The following is a 27,016-nucleotide window of genomic DNA, read 5'->3' on the forward strand; positions in this document are numbered from 1 at the left end:
CATGCATGTTTTTGGAATGTGGGAAGAAACCGGAGCACCTGGAGGAAACCCACACTGGCACGGGGAAAACATGCAAACCCTACACGGGAAGGCCTCAACCCCATTTAGCCATTATCAGTCATATTTTTTTTTTTCCAACGTGAACAACATGAAAAGATCATCCATACAAAAAAAATCTGAACTGCACATAAGGACTTGCATTGTGAGCATAACCTTTCAGCGCAAAGTGGTCAAATATTTAATCTTGGCATATCACTAATGGAATTTATGTTCATTGAATTCCACTTATTGGCTCAACACATATTCAGCATATAAGTGAGTTTTAAACGATTATTTAAGATTTCCCTCGGGAGAATCTGGCTTTTCATGCAAACAAACGGCAGGGAATTGAAGCGATTTAGTGAAAGGCTGTTGCAATGTGCCCTTAATTCGCTGGAAAGTTGACAGTGGGAACAGATGCTACACAGGTCCCCTGTCAGCCTCCAAAAACTAGGCAAAGGCAGCCCATGCTTTGGGGTTTAGCACTAGCACTACAGGGGCCACCCTACTTTTAAAGCTTTGCCGCACAATTAAACGATGAAATTATGAAACTGTAAAATAAACTCAATTAAACATTAAGCAGAAAACGGCTGCATCATCTTCTGACGAGTTGCGCTGTCTATTGTTGCGGAACCAGTGAGTTCATCCACGGTCCTTGGAAGAGCCCTGCCTGTTTTGTTGTTGTCATTTAATCAGATGGTGACTTATGGTCCAGACCACAGCTGACAAGGTGAAACTCATTCACAGGCTGTGGCAAAAAGCAGACGGGACAGAACGTAGTGCAGGCAGAGCTACAAAAATAAACTGCCGCTGCTGTTTTGTAACACGGCCAACGGGCTCACTGTAGCATTCCATAAAGTGAGAATTACACCCTTTTTATTGAGCCCCTTATCGTCTTGTCCTTGCACTCTTTCTCCGAGACAAAGAATAGGGCACCTTTTCTCTTTAAGCGCTCTTTAAGCATACATCTATACAAACGAGGATGCAAACAATCAATACTTACTTAAGGGCAGGTCAATCCCGCCCGCTCTGTCAAATTGCCTGGACTTGAGTGTTACCGGTTGGTGGGTTGGAGTTCAATAAGATTGAACTGAAGTGAACAAGGCAAGATCAATCCATGTCAAGAATGCTTCTCACTCCACCTGGAGCGGCCGATGCATCGGACCTGAGATCCAAGTGAATGCGTGTACCTTGAGATATGCGGTTGGACGGAGAAGCAAGAAGCGCTCCGAGGCTGAGTCGAGGGAAGAAGACGGCTCATCTTTTCGGGCGGTAGATTTCACATCAATGCTTGGAAGGGGGAAGAAATGCGTGTAGGATTTCAAAAAAAGTCATTATTTTTGTACTGAATTGTGAGATGTTTACAAAATGAGGCTGAGACTGCCAAACCTTTTCCGAAGTACACGCCAGAAGAATGTTTTAAATAGTTGGAGGAAATATTGGATTCGGACCCGCAAAGGTTGTAATTAAACCACAAGGAAGAAAAAGCCTGGGAGCCTTCCGGGGAAATAAGCAGCGTTGCTGTGCTCATGGTCACTGGTGCAAGAATATTCCATTGTGTCGACACACACTCGTGCGCGCACACACACAAACATGTTGCAGTGTGTGCAACTGATGCAATATTAATCAAATAAATAAAAGATCTCCTCTGTGTCAGACGCATTGTCATTGCCGCTGATATGAGGTCACCAGGTCGGCAGCGCACCACTGGGAGAAAAGCATACTCAAACCCCGGTTTCGGCGGCTGGTCCCTCGAGACCGCCGGTCCCGGCCGGGGTTCTTTGCTTATTTAACAAAATAATTGCCTTGGAAACTACTGACAAATGGGCTGTGCCTTATGCGTTGAAACAATTTTTGGCAGTTGCGTTTCAACTTCTAGCTAAGCACCGAATCGCAAAATTTAACGAGGTGCTATCCCTTATTAACACATGGATATTGGGGCTTTTGCTGGAGAAATGCGGCTGTTTGACTTTCTAGGCTGGGTTATTACTCCCATTTTTCTCCCCATCGTACTCGAGGGAGGGGCATAAGCAGCTACTTAAAAGCTTAACTCAGCTCCTACTGAGGTCACGCCGGTGTTCCTATAAAACACATTGTCGCTATGACTGTAAAATGTGACCACGAGGACACGCTAGGATTTCGGAGGAAGTTTTCCGAAGTTTAGCTGAAGAGAGAAAGAGATGAAACCCCATTACGTCCGATCCTCTTATAGGGATGGGTGAGGAGGGCTCTGCTGAATGCTAGCAGGCCTTTTGCTCCAAAAAATTGTTCAGTGTGTGCTGAAAGGCATTATCGCGGCGCTCATTGTAGTCGCACTAATCTGCGACGTGTGCATCACTAAGGATGGCGCGCAAACAAGTTGAGGAATCTATCTGCTTGTCCAAACCAAGTTGGAAGCCTTGTGCCCACTTTTCAACATTTGCAGCTCCAATTTCACAACGCTTTTCTCACTCTTGAAATCCTGCTAAATGGCTTCAACAAATTTGTTAAATGCAGGCTTTTAGTGTCGTCTGTGAGTGTCCGCTCCTTAAAAAACGGGCATGCATCAAGGCTCCTTTCAGATCTAGGTTCTGTTCTTGGCTTTGTTTTCTGTTTTATCTCTTGCTTGCGCCTCTTCCCTGGCCAGCTCTTGAAATCACATGGCACCGTGGAAATTATACTGCACTTAAGACTAATCCCATGGATCTACCTGTCAGGGAGAATTCCCTCGCAATACATGAAAGATGGTGCATTTTAGAGGGCAGGAGTAAAACAGTGTGGTACAAGCAACGGCTCTTTGAGGCTCCATTGCATCACATTCTTTCTTTAGCAAAAATGCCTCTTAAAAAGCATTCATGTTTAATAGTACACAAGTGCAGTGCGTTTACACTGTTTAGAATTAGATGTTTGCATGCTATGGTGTTATGTAACGTATTTTCCAGACTACAAGTCGCTCCGGAGTACAAGTCGCACCAGCCATGAAATGCATAATAAAGAAGAAAGACATATATAAGTCGCGCTGGAGTATAAGTCGCATTTTTGGGGTAAAAACTAAATTATACATGGGATGTGGTGACCATTTTGGGCAAGCACTTTACATGGTGAACATAAACATTACTTTATGCAAAAGGCAAAGATGTTTCTCAGTGATAAAAGATAGATTTATTTTGGTTCATGGCTGGGGAAGCAATTCCATCTATTTCAACAGGGGCTCATTAATTTGGCTTGCAAACATTTTGCTTTAGGTTTCAGCTAATTTGTAAAAGGCTATACAGGATGTGCTTGCTGTTTTGGCTATGATGCACATCTAAGATGTGTGTATGAGGAAAAGGGACGTTAAATCAAACTTCCGTGCGAACAAGAAAACAAATGCACTGAGCACACAATAGATTATTAAAGTTAAAAGTGACAGGAGGTTCTCTCTGTTGCTGTAGCTCGGCATTGTTAAGACTGGATGCCCATGTGAGGGCTCGAAATGTAGATGGGCTTGTCACTAACTGTAGCAAGAAATAGAAAGCTCTTAGCCCTATCGCACGCCAGAAAATGTTGCGTGTGAACAGAGAGGCCCAACTGCTTTATATTTTCTCATGTGTCTTTTATGAAATCTCCATAATATCTGACTTTTTTGCCGGACTCATTCACCAAAATTTGATGGGTTTTACTTTTTAAAACGGTCAGAATAATTTTTCACATGAATAGGTTTTAGTAATAATTGGAGGAGGAACTAGACAGCAGCCAAATTCATGCAGTGTGTCAACTTTAATGCAAACTACGTTATAGGTCTACCTTAACAAAAATATTTTGAAATATAAATGCATCAACAGTAAAGTGGAATAACCATAGAGTCAACATTGGTTTGGTTGACTATGTTTTGCAGTATATAAACTGTCATTTGGTTTTGGCCAATCTAAAAGTGCCCAAGGGGGAATCAGAATGCTTTCCATCAGCAGACTGTAATATGTGCACATTTTAGTTGCCAGCACAGCATGGACCTTTATTGGAGAATAAATTAGAATGGACCTTAGGCTGTTATTCCAAAGTATGTGTTGATTTTATATGTAAACATTTGTGAACAACTGTGGCGTTTCATTAGCTTTAATTTCATTTGCTCCGGTTCTCTCTTGAGATGAATTTTGGCGGCTGGGCCTCCGTCTCTCTCTCTCTCTCTCTCTCTCTCTCTCTCTCTCTCTCTCTCTCTCTCTCTCTCTCTCTCTCTCTCTCTCTCTCTCTCTCTCTCTCTCTCTCTCTCTCTCTCTCTCTCTCTCTCTCTCTCTCTCACGGTGCTGATGCTGTGATGAAAGTGTCATTCGAGTGTGCTTGTGTGTGTCTCTATTCTTTTGTGCATGCAGTGCTAGTGCATACATGAGAAAAAAAATCATCTGGCAGGATTAGTGTTTTCAGATGCAAATCCTGGAGGATTTCAAGAGCCCTCAGAAAACCCGCATTTGACAGTTACATTGATTTGGGGGGGAAGACCTCAATCACCATTGACAGCTTTCAAATTAGGAAAGCTTTCCATTCAAATTGAGTTGCTTCAACCACAATCGGCGACAGGACAGGGGTTATTGATGACTGAATATAGTGCTTTTTAAGTGCCTTATCTGTTTTGGAAGACTCTCATGTTGCCTGGAATGTGGCCAGAAGGTTTAATAACCACGTCATTTTTCAACAGATTAACTGTCAAGCATCCAGACCCTGAAGGTTGAAGGCCAATCACATGTCATATTCCTTGCTAACTGAGTCTGATGCTCGGAGAAAATTTACGGTGGTGCCTTGATATACAAGTGACACTTTTGAGTTTTTCCAGATATGAGCCTTTGTTCAGCCTTTTTTTTTTTTTTTTTTTGCTTTGTCTTATGAGCAAAACTTTCAAATATGAGCCTTGTATGGTGGCCATTCAACTCAGCTCAGAACAAGCAATGGTTTGGCAGGTAGTGAATAATTCTCCCAAAAAGAGACTTCAAGCTCTTTATTGCAACGCCTAGTTGAGGATTACTGTTAAGCTAAACTCAAAGCAAGTTACAAATGCCCAACGAAAAAGGCCCTGCTAGCTTAATGCTACCATACAAAGGAAGATGCCATTCAAATGCTAACAACTAGCATCCGTAGTGGCGGTTTTAGACTCTTTAAGCCATCTTATTGTGGTCTGAAACCTAAAGCCTGTGGTAAGGGGCATATTCTCCCGGGCGCTTAAGTCAGAAAAGATGCGTTGCGACCCACTTATTGGGGCTGCCCAGATTCCCTGACATTTAAATGAAAGCGCAGTGCGTGTATTCTCTCAGATTCATTTTTTCTTGTGCATCATGAAGACTCTCTGCATCATCTCTCAAAGATGAAACATCTTATTGCACGTTTTGATTTAATGAACTGCTTTCATGCTCGGCCGGTGACAGCCGTGTGACCGAGCGGCTGCTGATGTGCAGGTGGCTTGGAGTAATTGTCTGAAAGTGCAGCAAACAAAAATTGCGGTTAGTCTAATGGTGGAAATGGTGAATTAGGATTTTGAATTATTTATTTTTAGTTGACAAATCTTTAGAAATGCCACGCTCAGGCAACGCTTTAACAACTGCCGGCTTACTTGCTTTTTCAACCAATGGCTCCAAATATGTATTTAGTAATGAGTGCAGTCCTCTGATTATGTTACTTTCATTTCATTTATTGAATACAGAATGCAAAAACACATGCTCCTTCAAAATAGCCTGTTAGATGAGCCATCACTGGGGACAATCAGAATTTAACTTTCAGATCCGTGAAATATAATCCTAATGGATCTCTTAGGAAAACTCCACAATCCTGGACTTGCTGGCATCCTCATATTTCAGTGGCTGCGTGCTATTTCACCGGTTACGCCGGTGCGTGGGTGTGCCAGAATCCAAGACGGGACAATCGCTGTGTCTTGAAAGTGAGTAAGGAATGTGGGTGAGCCAAGGAATTAACCGGGAGAATATGCCCCTAAATGTGGGCTTAATGTATTAGTGTTCTGTGTGTTGTAGCTTATATGTTAATAATATGGGGACTGCACCTCTATCTCACGAGGTTAACTTCAAATTGAAGGTTGGTTGTTTGCTTGCTAGTTCAAGACAAATCAATAGCTGGATAAGTGCCCATGGTACTTTAAACACTGTCCCCTGAGAGACAACAAAAAGCTCAACTTTGTTCACCTAAGCAGTAGAATGTGACCAAAAGGATGAGGTATGAGGTGAAGCACGACGCGGCCGCAGCTCAGGTTTGACGAGACCCCGAGGGAGACTCTATGAGTCAATGCAATGTCATCTTAAGTGTCAAGACGCATTGGTGGTGAGTGAGTGTGAGTGTGTGTGTTCCTAAGGCATCTGAACGTCACACTTGCATTGCACTAGCCATTTCCCGGTAATTGTGCAGAATTGGAAACACAACACCACTTTTTTATTCAGAGAATCGAGCTGTTCGAATTTACCAAGTGCGACAGTGCGAAGTACGTAAAGACAGAAATACGAAGCCAAATGCACTTAAACGCATTGATCACAGCACAGATGGTGCGAGACAGCTAAAAGATGCACTTTGTGTGTTTTATTTTAGGCTATATTAGTCTTACTGCTGCAGAATAACATTCGTCAGCATCAGTTCTATCTTGGTTTGCGATTAGTATCTGCTGCGTGTGCATTTTACTCAAATATTGTGTCACAAGTTAAGATTCGTAATTTCAGATAAAGATCTGCTCTATAAACAATAGTTTTTATTTGTCCTGGAATGTCGTCACGAGAGCCGCATGCCTGTATTGCACTTGCGTTGTTCTCGACCCGGCCCATTCCTGTTTCATGAGGTTAATTGTCTATTTTGGCATCTGTTGCACATCTCTGCCTATGGCTCTTAAATAGTCGTCAGTGTGCAGCCTCCTGAAAGTTGCGCAAGTGGAAAAGATGTGAAATGAGTGTGCTGGGAAAACACACTGCACATTAATCTCCCCGGCCCATTAGTCAAGACACTCTGATAAATCATGATCTCGGAGGGAATGAGAATGCATTTTCGCAGAGCGGCCTCATATAGAGTGTCCACTTCAGGCTATTCAATATGGCGTTGGACAAAAGCTTCTTGTGTCAACCGGGAAGACAATATGCCTTTGTTCTGGCTCTACAGAGGAGCCGACGTGTTGCCGAGGAAACCAACAGGTCAGATGCCTCAATGATGCACGATGGCAGAGCGCGGAGCCCACAGGTGGTCGGGTCACGGAGGGGCACGGGATCACTCATCAGAGTGAGCCATAGGCTTTGAGGAGAGCTATACAGGGACTCTAATGAGCTTGCCTTGACAGGTTTTTCAATTTTACAAAGCATTGCTGCAGGCGTCCTCATTCAAGAGAGAGCAATACCATCTTACCTTTTCCTAATGTTTAAAGTCAATGTAGCAGCTGAAATGCTGAACCTCCTTTTTCACTATTAAAGCTCCATACAAGGTTGCTTGGCTGAGCTATTCATCAAACGACGGCTCTGGTAGTCTGCGCTGGGCTTGGGTGACACGATCCCAGCACTTACATCTGTGTTGAGTTTTTGCACATGGGACTAGATTTCAGAACCACGCAGGAATAAATTGTGAGGTAATAGTTGCCTGCCGAAACGTTATTGTCAGAAAAAGAAAATATCATGTACCTTTTCAGCGTCCCATATTTATTTATTTATTTATTTATTTATTTATTTATTTATTTATTTATTTATTTATTTAAATGTTTTAAAGGACAGGCACCTAAATCAATGAGCAAACTGCAAGCATTCATTGGGAATTTGAAAGCTGGTTTTCATTTTATAATCATTCTTTTTATTAAGAAGATCCATTTGTGCTGTTTGTCATGCTGATGATGATGTGGAGGCACAAGCACTGGGTGGCGAGATGGGTGAGGGGGAATAATCTCATAAAATAGCTGATTATTAAAGTAGCTTTGATAGCTCTAATATTTAAAAACGTTCAGCTAATCCACGTGTATCAGTATTGGAATTGTTACCTGCTGATCTCATTCACGGACAATCGAAATTGGAATCGAATAGAACCCCGATTGAAACACCCTTAACAAGAACATGTGGGATTACAAATACCATGAATCACTTGTAAAACACAATATCTACACAGCCTGTTAAGCAATCCCAAGTTTAAACCTAAAAAAAAAGTATTTATTGCGTGTGTGCGTGTGTGTAAGTGTGTTGTGTGTGTTGTGTTCTTGCATGAGGCGTGGGTGCGTGCGTCCGTCAGAGGGTGAATCACTCCTGGATTATTTGTGCCATGAAATAGGCAGAGGCTTGTAATTGAATATTTGTCTCATTCTTTGTAATATATTCAACCTTTGCGCTTCATCTATAAAACTGAGAGGAATATAACGGGAGTAAACACTGATGTCACTTGCGTTATGCATGAAAAATGGGGTGCATTCAGAGAACGCTTGCAAAGTAGACAATTTCAAACTCGTACAGAAAAAAAAACACCATCCATGCATAAAATGTTAATAGCTACAAAATGTGGGCTTTCTAGTAATCCATATAACAGATGGCATACAAGAAAATGATGGGGGTGAGGCTCACATGAGAGATTTTAACCAATTTCCTTTAAACATGCTTTTACACTTAAAATTTCTGGAACAAAACACTGAACAAGAATGATATTCCGACCCACAATAGCAATTTTACTTTCTTTTCATCAGTCATATGAGCTGTTGTGTTTTTGCTGCAGCTGTGCCACAGGTTATTGATCTTGGAAATAAATTATTAAATGTTTCCACGTACCCCCTGCAATATCCTGAAGTACCCCTGGGGGTACATGTACCCCTCCTCGGGAAACGCAGGCTTAAATAATAAACAATACAATACTGCAGCACTGGGTATACTGTATATAAAGAGATCAATGGTGTAGAAATTGTAAAATGTTTTGTGTTCAGTTGTTCTGTAGTGTGTGAAATGTTATAAATCTTTTTTTTATTTGAACAAAAATGTCGCAATTTTTTTGATAAAATAACACAACAAATATGTGTTTAGCTGTATTATTATTTCACAGCATTTTGCTGATGTTTTGAGTTTTTACCCTGATACTGGTTTAGTACTGCTATCAATTTTATACGGGTCAGGTGATTCAGTGCCTGACACAACTCTATCAGTTTTGAGCTATTCTTTGAGTATTCTTCTCAGTCCAGCTGCATTGCAAACTTACTGCGTAAAACCCACTGGATTTCTTATACATGGGCATGACGCAACAGTTGTCTCACACCAAGGAAATTCAGCTTGTGTGGTGTTCACATTGGACCCTCCGGCATCATCCCACAGTCAAAAATGTGCACATGTACTGAGGAAGTGGTCTTGACCTCAACCTCCTTGTGACCCTGAACAAGATAAAAGGCCGAAGGATGCCTCGCAATTGCAGTTGACTCAACTCGGTGTATCCAGCCTGAGCCACCTGCAAAATTCAACAAAGATATATTTTTTTTCACAGCAAAAATCTTATTCACAGGTTTTTAAACAAAACTTTGCTTTTAGTGATCTGTGAGCGCTAAAAGACACCGCTTGACAATAGATTCAATTTTTAGCTATAATTAAAGTAGTTATGTTTGAATATGAGTGTCACACGCAAAACACTTAATCGTAGTCAGATATGTAATCATAGGAATTATGTTTTCATTCCTCTTTGATTTCTTTGTAAGTTCTCCAGGAGAAATTGTGTGAGCCTTTGTTCTTAATTGCCAATTAGGGACACTTTCTATCAATAGCATTTGTCCTTTACAGTTAGTCACTGATGAGTTATCTTCTACATCACAAGCAACTTTGTGCCAGAAACCTTCCCACTCTCCAATTGCAAACCACTGCGCTCCACCCACATATTCCCAACACACCATATGTTTTAAATAACCATTTCATCGGCCATGTTAAACCACTAGTGCAAACAATTGATTGCATAGTTCTCTGACTTGTTATTCTACCACATTTTTTAACAAGCCTTTCATTTTTGGACACGTAACTACTTTCATGTTTTTCAATTGATCCATTCCAAGATTCGCAGAATTTTCATTTGCCGCACCAATTTTACCGTGATTCGAATCACCTAAAAATAAAATCCTTTTATATTCTTACAATTTTTGCATTCCCCAAACTCCACATTTTTTTCCCTCCACATTAAAATGATGAAATTTAGACCTATCACATTTCATCAACAATTCAGATCAATCAAATATTCTCAAATTATGCACATTCCAAAAATTCCACTTTTATTCTAAAATCCACATTTTCCACATCACCTAACCATTACAACTACAACATATGTTATACACATTCCAAAAAACATTACATCCCCCAATATCCAAATGTTTACATTTAGATATTTTCTACATTAATTCTTTCAACATTCAACTGCCCAAATTCCCACTTTTTGCTGTAAAATTCCATATTTTCCACACTAAGATTCCAAATTTAGACATTGTACATGATTCCCACTTACTTCAACATTACTGAACTCGTATCAATTTGACTATTTTCCACATTCCAACAGTCCCAAAATTCTACTTTTAACTCCGCAGCATTTCGGTTTCATCTTAAGCTTTTCAGTTTTCACTATTGAAATTGCGTTGTCGGTTTGTATTTGCTTTAACATTTTCGACATATCATCCAGCGCGTTTGCATGAATATTACTTTCTGAAAATGGAATAGCAGCTTGTGATCCTTGCCCGTGGTTGTACATCTGCAACAGATTTGAGATGATTTGCAAGAGAATATTTTGACATACATACAAATAGTGCATTGTTAAAAAAACAGTTGATCCAATACTTGAGCTGTGTTATTTGACAAGCTAATGAATCATTTTGATTGTCACTGTCAGAGAGCTAATAGTACAAAAACACGTAGTCGTTGCAGTTGTTAACAGAGTTAAGTGTCCTGGGAGAGTAAATCAGATGCCAGAATTTATTGAAGACACACCTAGGTTGCTTGTGGAACCGGAGGTTTATTGGCATTGCGCACCATTAATTTGAGCGTCAGCTCATTAGCTACAAATAATTGACAATAAATTTCCTTTAGTGATTGCGACCTTTTTCCCGGTAGAACTTTTACATCCTCATGAGTCACCTGCAGCAGCCTGAAATCCCCTTGCTTCTCTGCTTGGCTTATGCTTAGCTGAACGGCATTGTCGTCTCAAATCTTTCAACACATCAAGGGTAGTGTGCAGTACCAAAAGCCTCCACAATCTACCGTTGGAATGTTTTGGGTTACAAAAGGTCTGTCTGTGGAGCACAAGTTCAACCACAATGAGGGAGGATGAATTTGCTCGAAGGCGACATCATATTGCGGCGCTAAGTACAGAATGATTTGTATTAAACCTGTAGCAGTGTAAATACTTGAGACAGTGGACTGTGCATGGCTTTTCATCTCATTGATGTAATGTCAGCTATTCAACATGCTAATGTGCGTGATACTTCGAATTGAAGCCGTTGCTTCTATTCTGCACATTCTTCCTCACACATTTTATGAAGATGATCACATTCAAACTGTCCACTAGGCACCACTTCATAAAATGAATCATTTTCATTTTCTTGCTTCTTGATACACAGAAGCCCAGTAAATTTTCAATGCAGGTGCAAATGAAAATGCAGCTATAATGGTAAAGAAAAGCAATCCTATTCTTTCCTGAATCAGCTTATATAAGCTGAAGGGCATGGCATCAAGCAGTAGAAGAAATGGGGCATAAGAAATAGTCATCAGTCTTTAAGTACAGCGCTGCCTTGCGATACGAAATTACCAGGCCAGTTAATCAAAGCACTTGAATTTAAAATCATTGTTCCTCATTGAGAGGAATGGAAATGCCATGAATCCATTCCAACCCCCTAAAAAAAACAATAATAACACTATCATATTGTACTTTACAAAAACACAGAATAACATGCAACACATTGAATGACAATTGTGCGATTCATTTTATTGTGCTGATCCTTCTGGTGTCTGCTCTGTCTTGGCCACTATCTGGGGACAGTATAATACCATCATGCGGACACAAACAATGAAGAATAGTTTCACTCAGTGACTTAGAAAGATGCTATAATATCAGTCATTCTTTGAAGATGACAAAGAATATATGCCTGCCGCATTGTTCTGTTTGTTGTTCACCGTTTGTTAAAACGTCTTCGATTCCTTCAGCCTTCTATAGCAGCAACTATCGATGGTACTCATTAGCATGTGAACATTTTTTATTTCATGGTAGCATTAAACTAATGAGGCCTTTCTTTTGAAGGTTGTTTGATTTGTTATTAATACACATGGTGGAATTCTCTCCATTTTGTATTTTGAAAGGAGGTGGCCTTAAACAGCTCAATGAATCATTTTTGATGAATTGGTCATGATTTGCCAAAATGTTGCTTGTGAAATGCGCTAAATTGAGTTGACTGCCATCCTACAGTGTTTGCATCTCACGTTTGCAATAAATGATGGCTCATATCTTGAAAAATGCATGAGTGGGGTCACTCGAATCTCGTGCCACCTCTGTACATTGGTTGTCAGGAGCAGACAGAGAGGTAAACCCGGATTGAGGAGGCGCACCTGCGTTCCTTGCACCATTAGCGGACAAATGGGCCTGGCCATGAGTCTCTGTCCAGTGTGAGGGGAGACCTGCATAGAGAGAGATGGGCGATCGAGGAGAGAGAATCATTAGGATGCAGGTCAGAGTGTTGCAGGTGCACGTCTGATAATGAATGTGTCAGACCTTCCATGCTCCAGGTGTAGGTGGGGGGAAAAAACATGCATCCATGCTCCCTCTTTGGTGAACAATGTATCATCGTCAGATTACAAGAAGACAGCGCAATGTGTGGGAAAGATGATAGATAAAGATTTGGGGTGCACATACACACACAAGCGCACGACTGAAATGACGTCACAAACATTTTTATTATTATTTTTGCTTCTTATCCTTAGAATTCCATATACTGTAGTGATATTTCATCGGGAATAGAAATAGTCATCTTGCAGACTACTAAAAACGCTAGTGAGAAGTCCTAGTGCACTTTGCAGCATGAAAAAATCAATGCAGCCATTTGTAATGTGAGAGCTTGTGCATCTAAAGGAAAACATTTGGTAACACTTAGTCATAAAGCTGTGGGCTATGCTTTCTTCCTCGCCTGGGTTGAGCTACTGTCATACCTGGTGTGAGCACCCAACGCACTTAGGATGTTCAAGGCTCTTTTGTAGCGCTGCCTTGTTCTCTGCAGGGACTCGCTTTGTGCGTGTGAGAAAAGACGCGTTCCAAAGCACCAGGTAAAATTGCCTCCTTGCGACATAATCACTCTCAAGAGCGACAAAATAAAAGCTCGGCTATCATGCCCACCTGAAACCTGAAGTCACAGTCCCATTTGTAGAAACGACGTTCCACCCTCACGCCGCCAGCCTCTCCTCGGTACAAGCGGTCCTCTAGTGAAGCTTTGCGAGCCGTTTGGTGTTGGGAAAAACAATTCTTTCTTTGAAATACCAATAGAGTTGAAATAGCAGTCTGTTTACCAGATGGAAAGATCGAGGTCAGCCATACTCCCTTTGTGAGCTATCCACACTTTCCTCCCACGCTTCGGCTCTACTCTACTCAGTGGATCTCCTGGTCAAATATCTGATTTGTGAGTCATACCTTGCTTCATGGAGAAACATGCTGGCAGGCCTAAAATACACACTAGCACGGCAACCTTGCAGGAGCTCAGCCCGGCAGCGAGCATCGAAGCGGCCCGAGGGAGCGGCTCGGAATGAGCCAGAGACACGAAATGCGAGGGAACTGGCAGGGGAAAAAGACAAGTGGGCCGAAAGTTGGAGACATAGAAAGTCGCGTTCGATAAAAGATTATGCAAGCCTAACTTTTTGTCACGAGTGTAGGCAACTTTAAAGGGTGATTGTTTTGTGATTCGGAAAAATAAGCCTTAGCAAGCTGCAAACCTCTGTTGTCAGATTCCAAACCTTACTAGAATTGAGGCTTGAAAACAACTCCCAGAGGCCGAGCTGTGATTGGCCCACAACAGCCGCAATGGCAGGCAATTGTTGACATTGGAACCATTGAGGAGTCACTTATCATCACAAGAGTGCTACTCGAGCAACTTGGTCTTGTACACTATCAAATTGCACGCAATCCATTATTCACCTCAAAGTCGTTGCGACTGCTACTAGTCAATCAATATCCGTGGTACCTTGAGTTGAGTTAACCTAATGAGAGACGACCTGTCGTTTGGATTTGTAATGAAAAAAAATTGATAATAGCTGGCAGCGAAGGCGACATAACTGACTTGACAATAAGATACTGCTTAACAGGTAAGTAAACATTCCTAATAGATGTTTACTATCATAGGTTTCTTTGTTAGCTTAATACTAACAAAAGTTGCAAAAAGCTAAATCTCTTCACACAAGTCAATTCAATACGGTTTTCAATATGTGGAGTGCAACACAATTCAAAGACAGTTTGATTTGAAAGTGGACGATTCGTTTTCAGTTCAATTCGTATTACGATTCCATTCGATATGGTATACAATTCAGTTGGGGAGGTGCAGTCAATTTTTTGTTGTCATCTTATGTAGTATGAATGAATTCAGTACAATAAATGTGCCATCTCCTTCTAAGCTATATCCCTCCAGTAGAAGACAATTTGATCTGTATCTTGGAACGGTTCGATTCAGTTTGATTTGATGCACCCGATTCTATGCGAAAACAATTTTCTGTTTCAAATCGTTTTTTGTCCACTGGAGGCCAAGGTGCACCCACCAGAATAAATAGCGCAATGGCTATTGATGTATATATTTACCGACAAATGCTGCTTTAATGTGACTATGGCTGTGTTTGAATGTCGACCCTTGTCCCCGAACCTCTCTTTTAAGATATAGTCCCACACTACAGTATATACGGCACTAAAAATTAATTATCTCGTTCTGTGTGGTGATTTGTGGAGCGAGCTCACTACTTTTCTTCTCATCGCCTATCACGTGACTACAGCAAATGAAATGACAAACCGGCTTATTAAGATCTCTGACTACTTATTGAGAATAAAAAGAATATTTATTAAATTAATTAATTAAATTTTAAACTATATTCATTTCTGTCAGGATTGAGTGGAGCAGTGCGACCAAATGCAGCTTGGACCAGGGTTTATTGAGGAAAGAGGGAGTTGGAAGGGAGGATGATGGGAACAAACCAACAGGAACCGGCAAACTAACATAAACTGTGGGGGCATAGTGACAGGGGGAACCGACAGACCAACAGAAACCGACAGACTAAGACAAAGGTAAAGAGACTAGACGAGAGACGAGAACAATCCGACAGGGGTGTGACACGCAGACAGGACTTAAATACACGACAGGTAACGAGAGGCGGGTAACTAATTGTGAGTAGACACAGGAGGGGAGGGGCGAGTACACAGAGACGGGAACAGAAACCATGACAACATAGACACAAGGAAATGAACAGAGACGGGTCGTGACAATTTCCTTTGTTGTACATATTGTCTGACGGATAAAATGAATGAATCATTTCCGGAACTGTACTGCTTTGATATTGTTTGATATATTGTATACCTGCGATATTTTATACTATATATATTGAGTGAACCTTTTGGGTAATTTTGAGTGCCCTAGATTTATGCTCCCACAGACAAAATGGCGTAACTCCTTAATCGTGCCGTATTGAGGGAATTTGAACTATATCTAAGCAAGCGACAAATTGTGACTGTCAGAACAATTCAATGTTTGTTTTCAATTTAACAGGCGCGCATTTCACTCTCATTCAATTTGTGAGCAGATTGAGACAGCTTCATCAATATTTTAGAAGTCGTACTTTTTGTAACTTTTTATTTTGGTGGAAATGTTCTTCATGTACAATAGATGTCTTGGCTGAATAATAGAGCAAAGTGGTCTTAAAGCATTCCCTTCAAAATGAAATCCCACATCGATCCATTGAAAACAACACTGCTGTTTTAAGCCCTAAAAGGGCCATTTATGTCAGGGCTGTCGTCGCCGAGTGACGTCCTGTTACAGCATCTTTTGTGAATGTGACCCAGCCTCTGTGATAAAGCCCTTCAACAAATACAAGCCAAGGCACTCATCACTACCTCTTTGTTGATTCCCGTCACAGCAAGGTGTTTGCCAAGATTGGAATTTACCACAGTGAAAACAACGATTTTTCCACTTCCCGCAGTGGTTAAATATCAACTGAATTCGGTATGGCCGTCACGTCTTTGCGGGTGCTGGTCACTGTTGGAATGAAACGTGATGATTTCTTACTAGAAGCAGTTTGTGACTACATCCAACCACAAAGGATTTGCATACTTGTGGCAGCTGCTGGGAGAAACTCTAAATACACGCCACTGCTGATTCACATCTGCTACTTGTGTAAATAACCAAAGCCATTATGCAGTAGTTACAACGAGTGGTTACTCGATGGGAAATTGTTTGATAGTGTCCTGTATACCAGTCCTCAGACGCCGTGTGAGGCTTTGCACCCACCCCCAAATGCAATCAACCCGATTATATGCATATGACAGATTGAAAAGATGATACGATCAGAAGGAGAAAAAAGACCAATGACAGTAGACAGGAGAAGTTGGCTGCTATGCAAAGCAAACGACTGAGGGCAGATTGTGTCGACTTGGGGGGAAACTGGCAGCCTAAAAACCATGCTGGGCAGGAAGTGCATGCTGATCATTCATGTGTGTGTGTCTGTATGTAGACTGATGGTGTGGGGAGGGAAGCGGTGAGGGAAGGAGGACAATTTGTCTAGCTCCAGCTAAGATCAAAGGCTCATTAACTATTTTACAGTGGAGTGGTACCTTGAGAAAAAAGATAAAATTTGTTCTTTGACCATACCAATATCGCTAAACGCTTACCTCAAATCAAGTTTTACCATTAAAATGCAGAAATGACATTCATCCATTCCAGTCCATGCAAAACAAAAAAACGGTTTTATTTTGAAAAAATAGCAGTTTTATAATGTTACTATATTTGATACAAAACATACAAATAATGACATAAAAAAAAATTAATTAAACTGTTTTTCATCACACACTGTCCTTCAACACATATTGTGCTGCTGATTTGGCCTTGCACACCTTTGCCACCCGGGAGCAGTATAAGACATTACGTATATCGTGTCGGAAAAATTGGGAATGTTTTCATGTGACATCGCCTATGGAAAATCGGGTCAAAAAGCACCTTCAAATCAGAGTTGATCATTTCTCAACAAATCTCGTTAACTATTGTCTGCTGCTCAGGAAACACATTCTCTGGTTGACTGGCATGTTTTAGTTAAAAAATATCCACCGATAAGCTTGTAAATTCTGTGAAAGTCTATGCGTAAAAATTACCATAACGTTTCAATCGGTGTCACTATCCCTACAAAGCCGACGTAAATGTTGAAAATGGAACTTTGAGATGAGAAGAGCAGTGTGGTCAAGTACTTTAGTCAACAAATGTATTTGTATTACTGTGAATTGTAGAAGCATCTAAGGAGCTCATTCCATTTTTTTATTTTTTTTTTGTACAAAATTCCACAAAGATGGCGGCCACTGCAGATCATTTTAGTTGTGGTTTGTAGAGGGAAAATAGAATAAGCCTGTGTGTATTATATTTTCTTGTCGCTGCAACGTTTGTATTACATTATTTGTTACTTAAAGCGGATCCCCATCACCACCATCATCACCACCACATTGATGCTATTTTTTTCCCCCTGGTGGCTGTGACGTTTCCCATTTTGTGTTCGTGTTAAGATAACCGAGATTACGTGGCTGTTTTAAATACAATATGTGTCAGTCTTTTTGTTTAGTTTGACAGTAAACTTCAACTGGGGGTGGAATTGAACAGCTCGAAGCCTTCTTTTCTCTTTAAACCTGTTCAAATGCTGAGTTTTATGTAAAAACAAAACAAAACACCAAGCTGAATCATTTCACTAACCTTTACAAGTCGATTGAAGAACAAAATGTAATCATTTTGAGAGGGAAGTAAAAATGAAAAAAAAAAGACGTAATGCACCTTCTAATCACGGATGTGGCTGTGCTCAGAATAAACAAGCACATTTGAAATCTTCTTTAAAGGAGGTAACCCACCTGCCACCTTTTAAAGCCAGTTAAGTTGCCCAGATGTTTTTCTTTGTAAGATGAGGCATATGTCTTGCCTCCCAACCCTATAGCCCATAGCCTACTTATGAAGTTGTCACATGTACTAAGCTGTGTGCCAGTAATTCCGGCAGCTTCTTGGATGTTGCCATCACCCGACCCCCATCTTTTCATCAGTTTTACAAGGATGCCCAGTTCTTGGTCATGTCACTGTTGTGCAATATTTTCCCCACTTGACGATGCCTGTTTTCACTGTGTTAGATATATTTAATGCCTTGGGAATTCTTTTGTACTCTTCTCCCAATGGATACCTCTGAGATCCTTCTGAGCTCTCTGTGGAACATGGTAGGATGTGATTACAAAATTTCAGGGAAAGCCTACTAGAACAGCTTCATGTTTGTATTGGTATTGGTACTGATACCAGCCTTATTTCAAGGTATGGGTACATTTTTAAAACAAAATGACATCGCATTTGGGCGACTTTGATGCACAAACAATAAAAATCAAATAGGTGTCATGCGTGTAAAAGTCAGCATTAAACAAGCACAGTTATTGTAACACTGTTCAGTTGCAAACACTACTGAGGGAGGCAGTAAGGAAGGCAGGAGTGACTGCGGAAGTCACAGGTTGGGTGAGGGTGATGAAATCTAGAAAAAGGTATATTTGTATCGAGAGACACAGATGGGCAAGAAAGGAGGGGGCGAGAGTGACGGAGATGGAGGAGGGAAAGCTGTCAGGTTCCAACACCCTCCCTCCTTCCAGTGTGTTGGCAGCGCCGTGCTCCAGTGCAAAGAGATTACCAAAACTCAGCCGGAGGTTGCCTGTATGGACACAGCCATTCCCTCTGACCATCTGACAAATAACCGGAGACTGACTCCAACTCCCTCATGGATGCCGTTTTGATTCTTCAGTGAAGCTCGAACATGCTGCTTACTGTCCGGTATATTTATTATCGAACGCTTTTATAGTACACAATATTGACTTGTACGACTTTACAACACCGACACAAATAAATCTTCCCCCGCAAAGATGCAATATATTCCATGATGGGCAGGATGTGAACGCTTATAAAATGCGTTCACAAGATGGCTGGTTGGCAACATTGTAAGGATCCTACTTACAGCGTGTATGTGTCATTGTGTGAGTGTCATGAGGATGTATTTGTGCACAGGCAGCACGGGGTTCTGAGAGAACCCCATGCTGTCATTTTGCCCAACTGCGAAAAGAATCCGAGAAGAAAAGCTGACTGGGGACACGATACACTCAGAGGCTAATCATGCAGCAAATAAAGGCAAAAAGAGCCCCGCACCGCTGGCTGCATCGTGGAGCTGCTCCAGCTCGAGGCGCTCATGGGAAACGTCTCAGTTCCGCCCCCGACAGTTCTGTTGGAACTGTGTTTTTCAATGTTTCTGCGGATCCATGCTGAATGAGAGTCTGCTTTTCTGGACTGAATTCTTGACATGGGGCCTTTTCAGAAACTCAGATGTCCTAACCTTAAATATTCTAGCTCCTCAACCAAATCAACACTGTATCAAATGAATTGGACTTTATTTTTCTGGAACAATGCGAGGGCGAGTATTGCTGACATACATCTCCAGCGAGAAACTCTTTCCTGAAAATGGAATATACCGCGTGAGAATCTATTCCAATAAGAGGCTAAATGTCAATGTGGAAGTTTGCTGCCCCCAGTCATCTTTCTCAAATGTGAAGTTGGCATTTAATGTTCTTGTTGCGTTTATCACGGGATACGAAAATAGCCGTTATGATGTTCTCTAACACAAGTTAATGTTTTGTGACATCAAAGTAACTATTGTTTTTTGCTTCTGACTTCATCGGTGGCCTGTTTTAAAAATCGCTGCTTATGGGTTACTGATCTAGATCGCTCTTCCTTTTGTAAGGTTGGTCAGGATGGACTAATCAATGCTAAAGACAGGTTAAAGGTTGCGTTGAGGCACATTCACGCAGGTAGGAAAGGAGAGGAAAATACTACAGGCAATAATCAGAATCCAACGACGCCCTTATTGTTGGCAAGAACACTCTTTGAAAGATGCTGTTTTTCGTGTCTGCATTGTTATAGTGCTCTTTTTTTCCCATGGAGACAGCCTGTCCTGTCATATCTGCACATTTCCCGGCTCTCAGATGGCGAGTGGATTTTCCGTTCTCCCTCCACCCACCACCACCACCACCAACAAGACTTCATGTTATCCCATATGTTCCCTATTTCTCTTCAAATAACATTGTTTTTTTTTTCTGTATGAGGCATCTGAGCGAAAAAGAGGTGCCGCCAGATGCATCTCCAAATGTACATGTGGGCTGTGTACAATCATCACCACCATATTAGCAGTGTAGAGAAGTTACAACGCAAGCATTTACTGTGTCTCACCTTCCTTTGGAGCAAACAGCCTGTGGTGCTTGCGGGAGCCCTTATGTTGAAATGCAACAGAAAGGCCAAGGCGTACTAATTAACTTCACTCAGCATTCATACTCATTGAAATGCGTAACCTTTACACAACCTCGCTTCATCACCTCTCTGCAAATGCCCAGGTTAAAATTGTCATTTAATGTCACCAAGCATATTACAAACTACGCCGCTCAGCTCACCTCAATCTTCTGTTCCCCCCCCCCCACTATAGGCTTTACTAACAAATTTTTATTCTGGGCAGCTGCAGCCCTTTGCGCTGGTAAATCAATGAAACAGTGTCCCCTATAAGAGACCTTTGTGTTTTTCTTCCATCGATCCTGTCAGGGCAGATACATAGAAGAGCAAGGCAGCCGATTACCCTCAGCAATCCAAACTTTGATCTATACAGCCGATGACAGGTTCCAGACATCAGCTGTGGGTAATTGCGATGCTAAAAGGGGGAATTGTTAATCTTTCTGTCTTGACGTCCGCTCGTATGCCCGTGATTGGGTTGTGGAAAGTGAAGTGTCCGTGCGTGTGGGCTGTCTTCAGGCACCGCGGTCACCCTTTCACCTTGGTGCCGGTCATTGGAGAAGAACACTTCCACACGTTCTATCTAGTTTGCAGTAATAGTTTGCCCCCCCCCCCCTTCCCCTCCTCCCCCAACTCCCCACGTCATGTCTGCTTCTCCTTATTACATTTTAATGGGCTGTTAACATGATCATCATGCAAGCTACCTGTGCACAGCAAAAGCCCTGCAGTAACATTACAGAACACTTTACAATGCAGATTGTTTATTCTGGTATGTTCTGTTAGCATTTAGGTTTGTTTTTGCAACATTTTCTATTCCATTAATGAAAAACAACAGACGCAGACCTCCCCTAAGGCTTAAACATTTGTCACCAGTGAAGTCAATGAGTATAGGGTTATAATTCTGGATCTTAATCGCAAAAAGAAAGTAAAGGTAATTCCTTTTGTTCCAAAACCCAAAGAGTGCAACAACTACCTGGTGTGTAGTTGAACATTTTAAATAAAATACCATAATCTTGTTTTTCTTTGTCAAAAAGCTTGCTTCTCTCTGACATTACACTTTCTGACCATGAATGCAGAACTTCCGGTATTAGAGTCAGGTCCTATGGCATAATTCTTATCTTTTTGGCTGTAAGTACCACTGCAATTGATATGAAGGGAAACCAACAAGATATGCCTTAAATGCAGACTTTGTATCTCACTTTTTAAGCTCAACCTAAAGCAATGGGGCAATTGACTGCTCAGGTTCTCCATGGCCAGGTGAGCATGAAAGGCTGGCAATTTGTTCTTACAAATTGATGTCAATGCTGACAAAAATAGCAGGATGAACTCTGAAATGGTTTAGGGCAACATTATCTAATAGTATTCAGACCCGATGAGACAGCACTTCACAGTGCAGATGGACATTGACGCCAGGCATTATGCCAAAGCAAAAAACTTTTTGAAGGCAGGGAAGTTCAATGTTATGCAATGGCCAAGTCAATTGCATGACATGAATCTAATTGAGCATGATTTGACTTGTTTAAAATACAACACGTTTAAAACGCCTCAAAAACAAGTAGTTACTGAAGACAGCTGCTAATAATAATAATAATAATAATAATAATAGTAATAATTGGGGGGCACGGTGGGGCATTGGTTAGCATGTCCGTCTCACAGTTCGGAGGGTGCGGGTTCTATTCCACCTCTGACCCTCCCTGTGTGGAGTTTGCATGTTCTCCCCGTGCCTGCGTTGGTTTTCTCTGGACACTCCAGTTTCCTCCCACATTTCAAAAACATGATTGGTAGGCCGATTGAGCACTCCAAATTGCCCCTAGGCGTGAGTGCGAGTGCGGATGGTTGTCTCTGTGTGCCCTGTGATTGGCTAGCAACCAGTTCAGGGTGTCCCCCACTTACTGCCCGATGATGGCTGGGATAGGCTCAAGCGCCCGCGACCCCCTTGGGAACAAGCGGTACAGATAATGGATGGATAATAATAATAATTGACAAACGACAGTCATTTCCATGTCCCAATATTTATAACCCCGACTGCATACACACTAAACTGATATTGAGTCTTGCCAGTATTTTATTCTCTTTCTACAGGCTTTTCAATCACCATTGGTTCATTTTAACAGGTGTTCTGTTGATAACTTGGGAGTTAATTATCTCAAGAGATAATCATAGTAATGAGAAAAATATATGTAAGAAATTTGCTTTCAATCCCATTCGGCTTAAAAGGATTAGTGCTTGTACCTGTTGCACATTAGGTGCCAGACACGTACAAAAGTGTTTGATTCTAATCACATCACTTATGAGTCCACCTGAAGAGTTTTAATTCTCACATATCAGTCCTTCCACAATCAAAGCACCAAATTTTATTAGCCTGAGGTCAAAGCAGTAATTTCAAAGAACGCACTGATAGCATGAATGTTTGTGCTGAGTGGAGGTGTCGATTCCCAGGGGATAAGGAGGGAGAAGATGAGAATTTTATCAATGGGGGTACATTGCCGGAACAAAGCGAACAGACATCTCAAGTGATTCCAGAAAGACAAATATTCACACAATTTAAACCTGGGCCATAGTAGATTCTACGATACTGAATCCTCCATAGTATTCCTACCAAAAGGATAAAATAAATGTTTCCCAGTTCAAAAAGGTGAGTCCTTTTAAATGCAAATTACCCTTGTTGCTACAGTGCTCCCTTTTTGAATCAGTCCACCCTACACGCACCAAAAACCCCTGCACATATGCATGTGACCTTTCGAGGGGTGCGTTGCTTGAAAGACATTGAGTAATCTTGAGCTTGAGATCGTCTGCTTCTCAATTTGTCAGCTTTGTGCGCTTGACCCGCTTTGCGTTGTGGGTCAAAGCTATAACTCACACTCTGCAAGTTGAAGTGATCCCATTAGCTAGTTGCTGTGTCCTCATTCCTGCGTTTCTGCAGTGTCCGGCTGCTTTTGATCACACTAACACAAATGGATGGCTTTCATACAGTGCTTTGATGAGAGCGCATGATGAGTTACTACACGTGCTTGAAGAGAAATTGATGTTTGCGCATCCGCACGTCTTCGGGGAGGTGGGCATTTTGATCCCAGATGTGCTACGGTCCTCTCTCATAAATCACGGTTTGTGCGTCCACCGCCATATTTAGCCGTCACTGCTAGTAGACGTAAGAGAGATGGATGAAAGTCTTTGGCTGGCAGCCTTGATTGAAAAATTGTCAGCATGTGATGAAATATCCTGCAGAATTCAATAGCAACTTCTGGAAATATGAAAACATGCTATCTGCGGTTTTCCAAAATGTATAGTATGTTCCTCAAGGTTGATGCTATTTTCCTCCTTTTTATTTTTAATTTTTTTTTTAATTTAATGTCTTAACAACCCAACCTGCTTCATCTTCTTTGTAAAACTGGTTTCTTCTCTCACCTGTTGAGGAAATATATTCACTGATTCAAAACAGGAGTCCCTACATATCAACACAGATTGCGTAGCATCTGCATTAAATTCTCATTAGCATTCTTTAAATGTTACCGTTTACAATCATCTTGACTTGCAACAGTCTTAAACTAGACGGTTGGAGGTGGTCTTCATCCTAATCAAATGTGAACTCCTGATTGATTCTAATCAGAAATGTGGCCAGATGCCGTCTCTGCGGGAGAAAGCCGACATCAGTCCTTTCGCCTACGCTTGGCTGTGTTTTGACTCAGCGATGATTCACAGTACGGGGAAGAAAACGAGCTTTCATTGTAAAATCTCAAATATTACATTTTAAGGCATTGGGAAACCTAACTGAAAACCACAACAGGCCAGCATGTACAGAAATAAAAACAAAAAATAAAGCCACAAAAAAATACATTTTCAACGTTTATATTATATTGCATATTTCTCGCAACTTGATTGATCTAGCTGTTTGCGCAATGAGATCATTTGTTCGATTTACATGCACACTGCTGAATTGACAGTATGAGCAGTTGGTTGAGCATGATAAATGAGAGTGATTAAAAAGCTGTTGTTAAGGAGGACAGCTACTGTTAACACATCCTTTCACAAAATGCTCACATAAGCAGGTGAGAGGAAACGTCCTTTCTTGGCCTCAGAAGTGAACATCAAAGTCCTTGTTAGGAATACATCTTGACTAAAAGTTCTCTTAGTACAGTTAAGTACAGCTGCATTCATTTTTTGCCATCATAAAACCCTTAATTTTTTTTTGTTCAAGTGTCACTCATCCCCTTAGAAAAAGGAAAAACCACATGATTGAAGCAAAACACACTCTGAGCGTGATGTTGTGCAACTTGGCGGTGAAACGTTTAAAGTTGCCAAGTGTGGTTTTCTTTTGTATTTTTCCAGAAATTGCAATTCTGAAATGATCAACATCAAAATCTTTCACATTTAGACTTCACCACGTTTTTATTTCAGACTTATTGTACATTTTGATTATTGTTTTACAAAGTAAAAGCAAATGTTTTATTTTAAATTCAACACTACGATAATCAATCTGCTTTTGTGAAAGATGACAGAAATCGCCCAATATAACTGTTGAGTTTTAAATTGACATAAATTGATGATCAAAAATATTTATCGGTTATCGATAGGTGCTGTGGTTAGCTCGTGAGCTATTTGCTGTGGTTAGCTCGTGAGCTATTTATGGCGAGCGCCCCTTTAACATGAAGGAATTGAGTGGAATAATTGAGGCTTAGGTAGGTTAGGTGGAGTGTCAAATTTTAAAGATTTTTTTTTTTTTAACCTTGGAGATCCTACTGAGTCAGCAAACAAAAATGTCTGCATATCCTGCTGATATGTTTTATAATGAGCCTTTGTCCATAGAAGAAGACATTCTGTTGGATTCAAATTGAAAATTATAGCTTTTCATTGACATTGCTATCCCGCTGTAAGGCTTCTATGGACAAGTGAGAAAGAAATGCCTTTCAAAGCATAATAATGCATGAAAATTCAATTCTGAAAATTGCTCTAGCCGTTACATTAGTCCTTTGACTTCTTAATGTGATGCTGTATGTGATGCTGAAGACATAAAGTACGACCTTGCTTTCGATGAGTCCTTATGCAACTGTGCTGCCTCAGTTCCTGACAAACATTTGACAATCATCACATGTGCCTCAGGAACAGAGTCCTTACTGTACATCAGGAATATTCTCGACAAACTCGTATGATTGATTGAGCAAAAGATGAATTGAACATGTGATTGACAGGCCGGTTTGTCAACACGTCCTCTGGTTGTGCCAGTGGGAACAGCAAAACATGCAATTAATTGATGTTCAAATGATATACATGTGTAAGACCCACACTTAAGTTGTCAAACGCGATGATCAACTGCCTTCTGCCTGTTCGGCATTTAAACTCGTAATAATTTATTATACTTCACTGATCGCCGAGGGGACATTCTTTTTACATTCAGAGATGAGATGTCAGAGTGAAGTATTGCAACTCTTGGCCAAGGAATACTTTGGCAGAGCACACCCAATACTCTTGCCGTTTCTAATGGTGACAAGCTTAAAGTGTCAGTGCTCCTAAAGATGATGTTTATTCCTCACTTAACTTCCATTATGTAATAATTGGTTGTGCTGATTTTTTTTTTCTTGGCTATAAGTAAGTTGGCCAACAGGTTTTCATTTTTAGATAACCAACATTTTATACTTTAAACTCCACATTGCATTTTTCTCTTCTAAAAACGTTCCTCCATAAATGTTGGTCCGTGAGACCTACGAGTTTTAATTAGTCTGGAACATGAGTCAAATTAGCAGACTGCTGAGAACAACTTCAGAATAAAAGTGATTTATTAAATCATGTTAATGATGTTAATTATTAAGTGTTCTTTTTGAAGATGGCGTTCTGACTACGATGGCAATGTTTTCCTATAGCATTAAGAATCGTTCCTGTGCTTAGCTTGACTTTTTAGTAATGGACATGTGAGTAAGTGGGTACTTGAGGCAGGAAAAATACCTTGCACATTTTTTTTTTTTTTTTTTAATCAAGGCGCCCAAATTACTTAGGGACTCATTACATCCATACAAATCAGCAACACTTTTATATTCTCACAGGCAGCTTGATCCAATACAACGCTTGAAACAATCCACTTAGCACAACTGCTGGGTTGGTAGAATACATAATTGCAAAACATTCCTTCATCTTATAATTTTTAAAGTGATATACTATTAAGTACGGGAACGAGTAGCAACCTTGCAGTTGTGTGATGTAAATTTGTATTAAATATCTTACAATGAGTGGGCCAGCTTGTGTTAGGACAGCTGTAATAAAAAAAAATGAATAAATAAAAGGCATTCACGTCATCGGCTCATTACATTAGCGTTGACTCCAAAAAACGGCAGCAGTCAACCCTTTAAATTGCAGTAAATGATACAGCATGGCTGTAAGGAATGATACCATTATCTTAAGAATGTTGCCTAATATAGGTCCACCCACTATTACCACCCTGGGTGCAGTTGCCAGGCAACCAGGAAAGACTCAAAGTGCCCTCTTGGAAACATTTCAATGCATAGCTAAGTTAATTTT

At 40.9% G+C, this 27,016-nt stretch overlaps 1 protein-coding gene and 1 long non-coding RNA gene across 3 annotated transcripts in view; one reads left to right on the top strand and one right to left on the bottom strand.

Annotated features, from left to right (window-relative positions):
• grm7 (glutamate metabotropic receptor 7) overlaps positions 1 to 27,016 on the top strand; it is a 97,089-nt gene that overhangs the window by 15,382 nt on the left and 54,691 nt on the right. The window lies entirely within an intron of this gene.
• Positions 11,914 to 13,707, bottom strand: LOC125988216 (uncharacterized). 2 transcript variants are annotated; one of them, XR_007488257.2, is made up of 2 exons: positions 13,333 to 13,707; positions 11,914 to 12,620 (listed from the first exon to the last, which is right to left on the bottom strand). It is a non-coding gene; the product is annotated as an uncharacterized lncRNA (long non-coding RNA). The 2 variants fall into 2 exon arrangements; XR_011086202.1 differs by having other exon boundaries at positions 13,149 to 13,707.

Source organism: Syngnathus scovelli, chromosome 2 (genome assembly GCF_024217435.2).
Source record: "Syngnathus scovelli strain Florida chromosome 2, RoL_Ssco_1.2, whole genome shotgun sequence".
In the NCBI taxonomy this organism is placed as follows: Eukaryota; Metazoa; Chordata; class Actinopteri; order Syngnathiformes; family Syngnathidae; genus Syngnathus; species Syngnathus scovelli.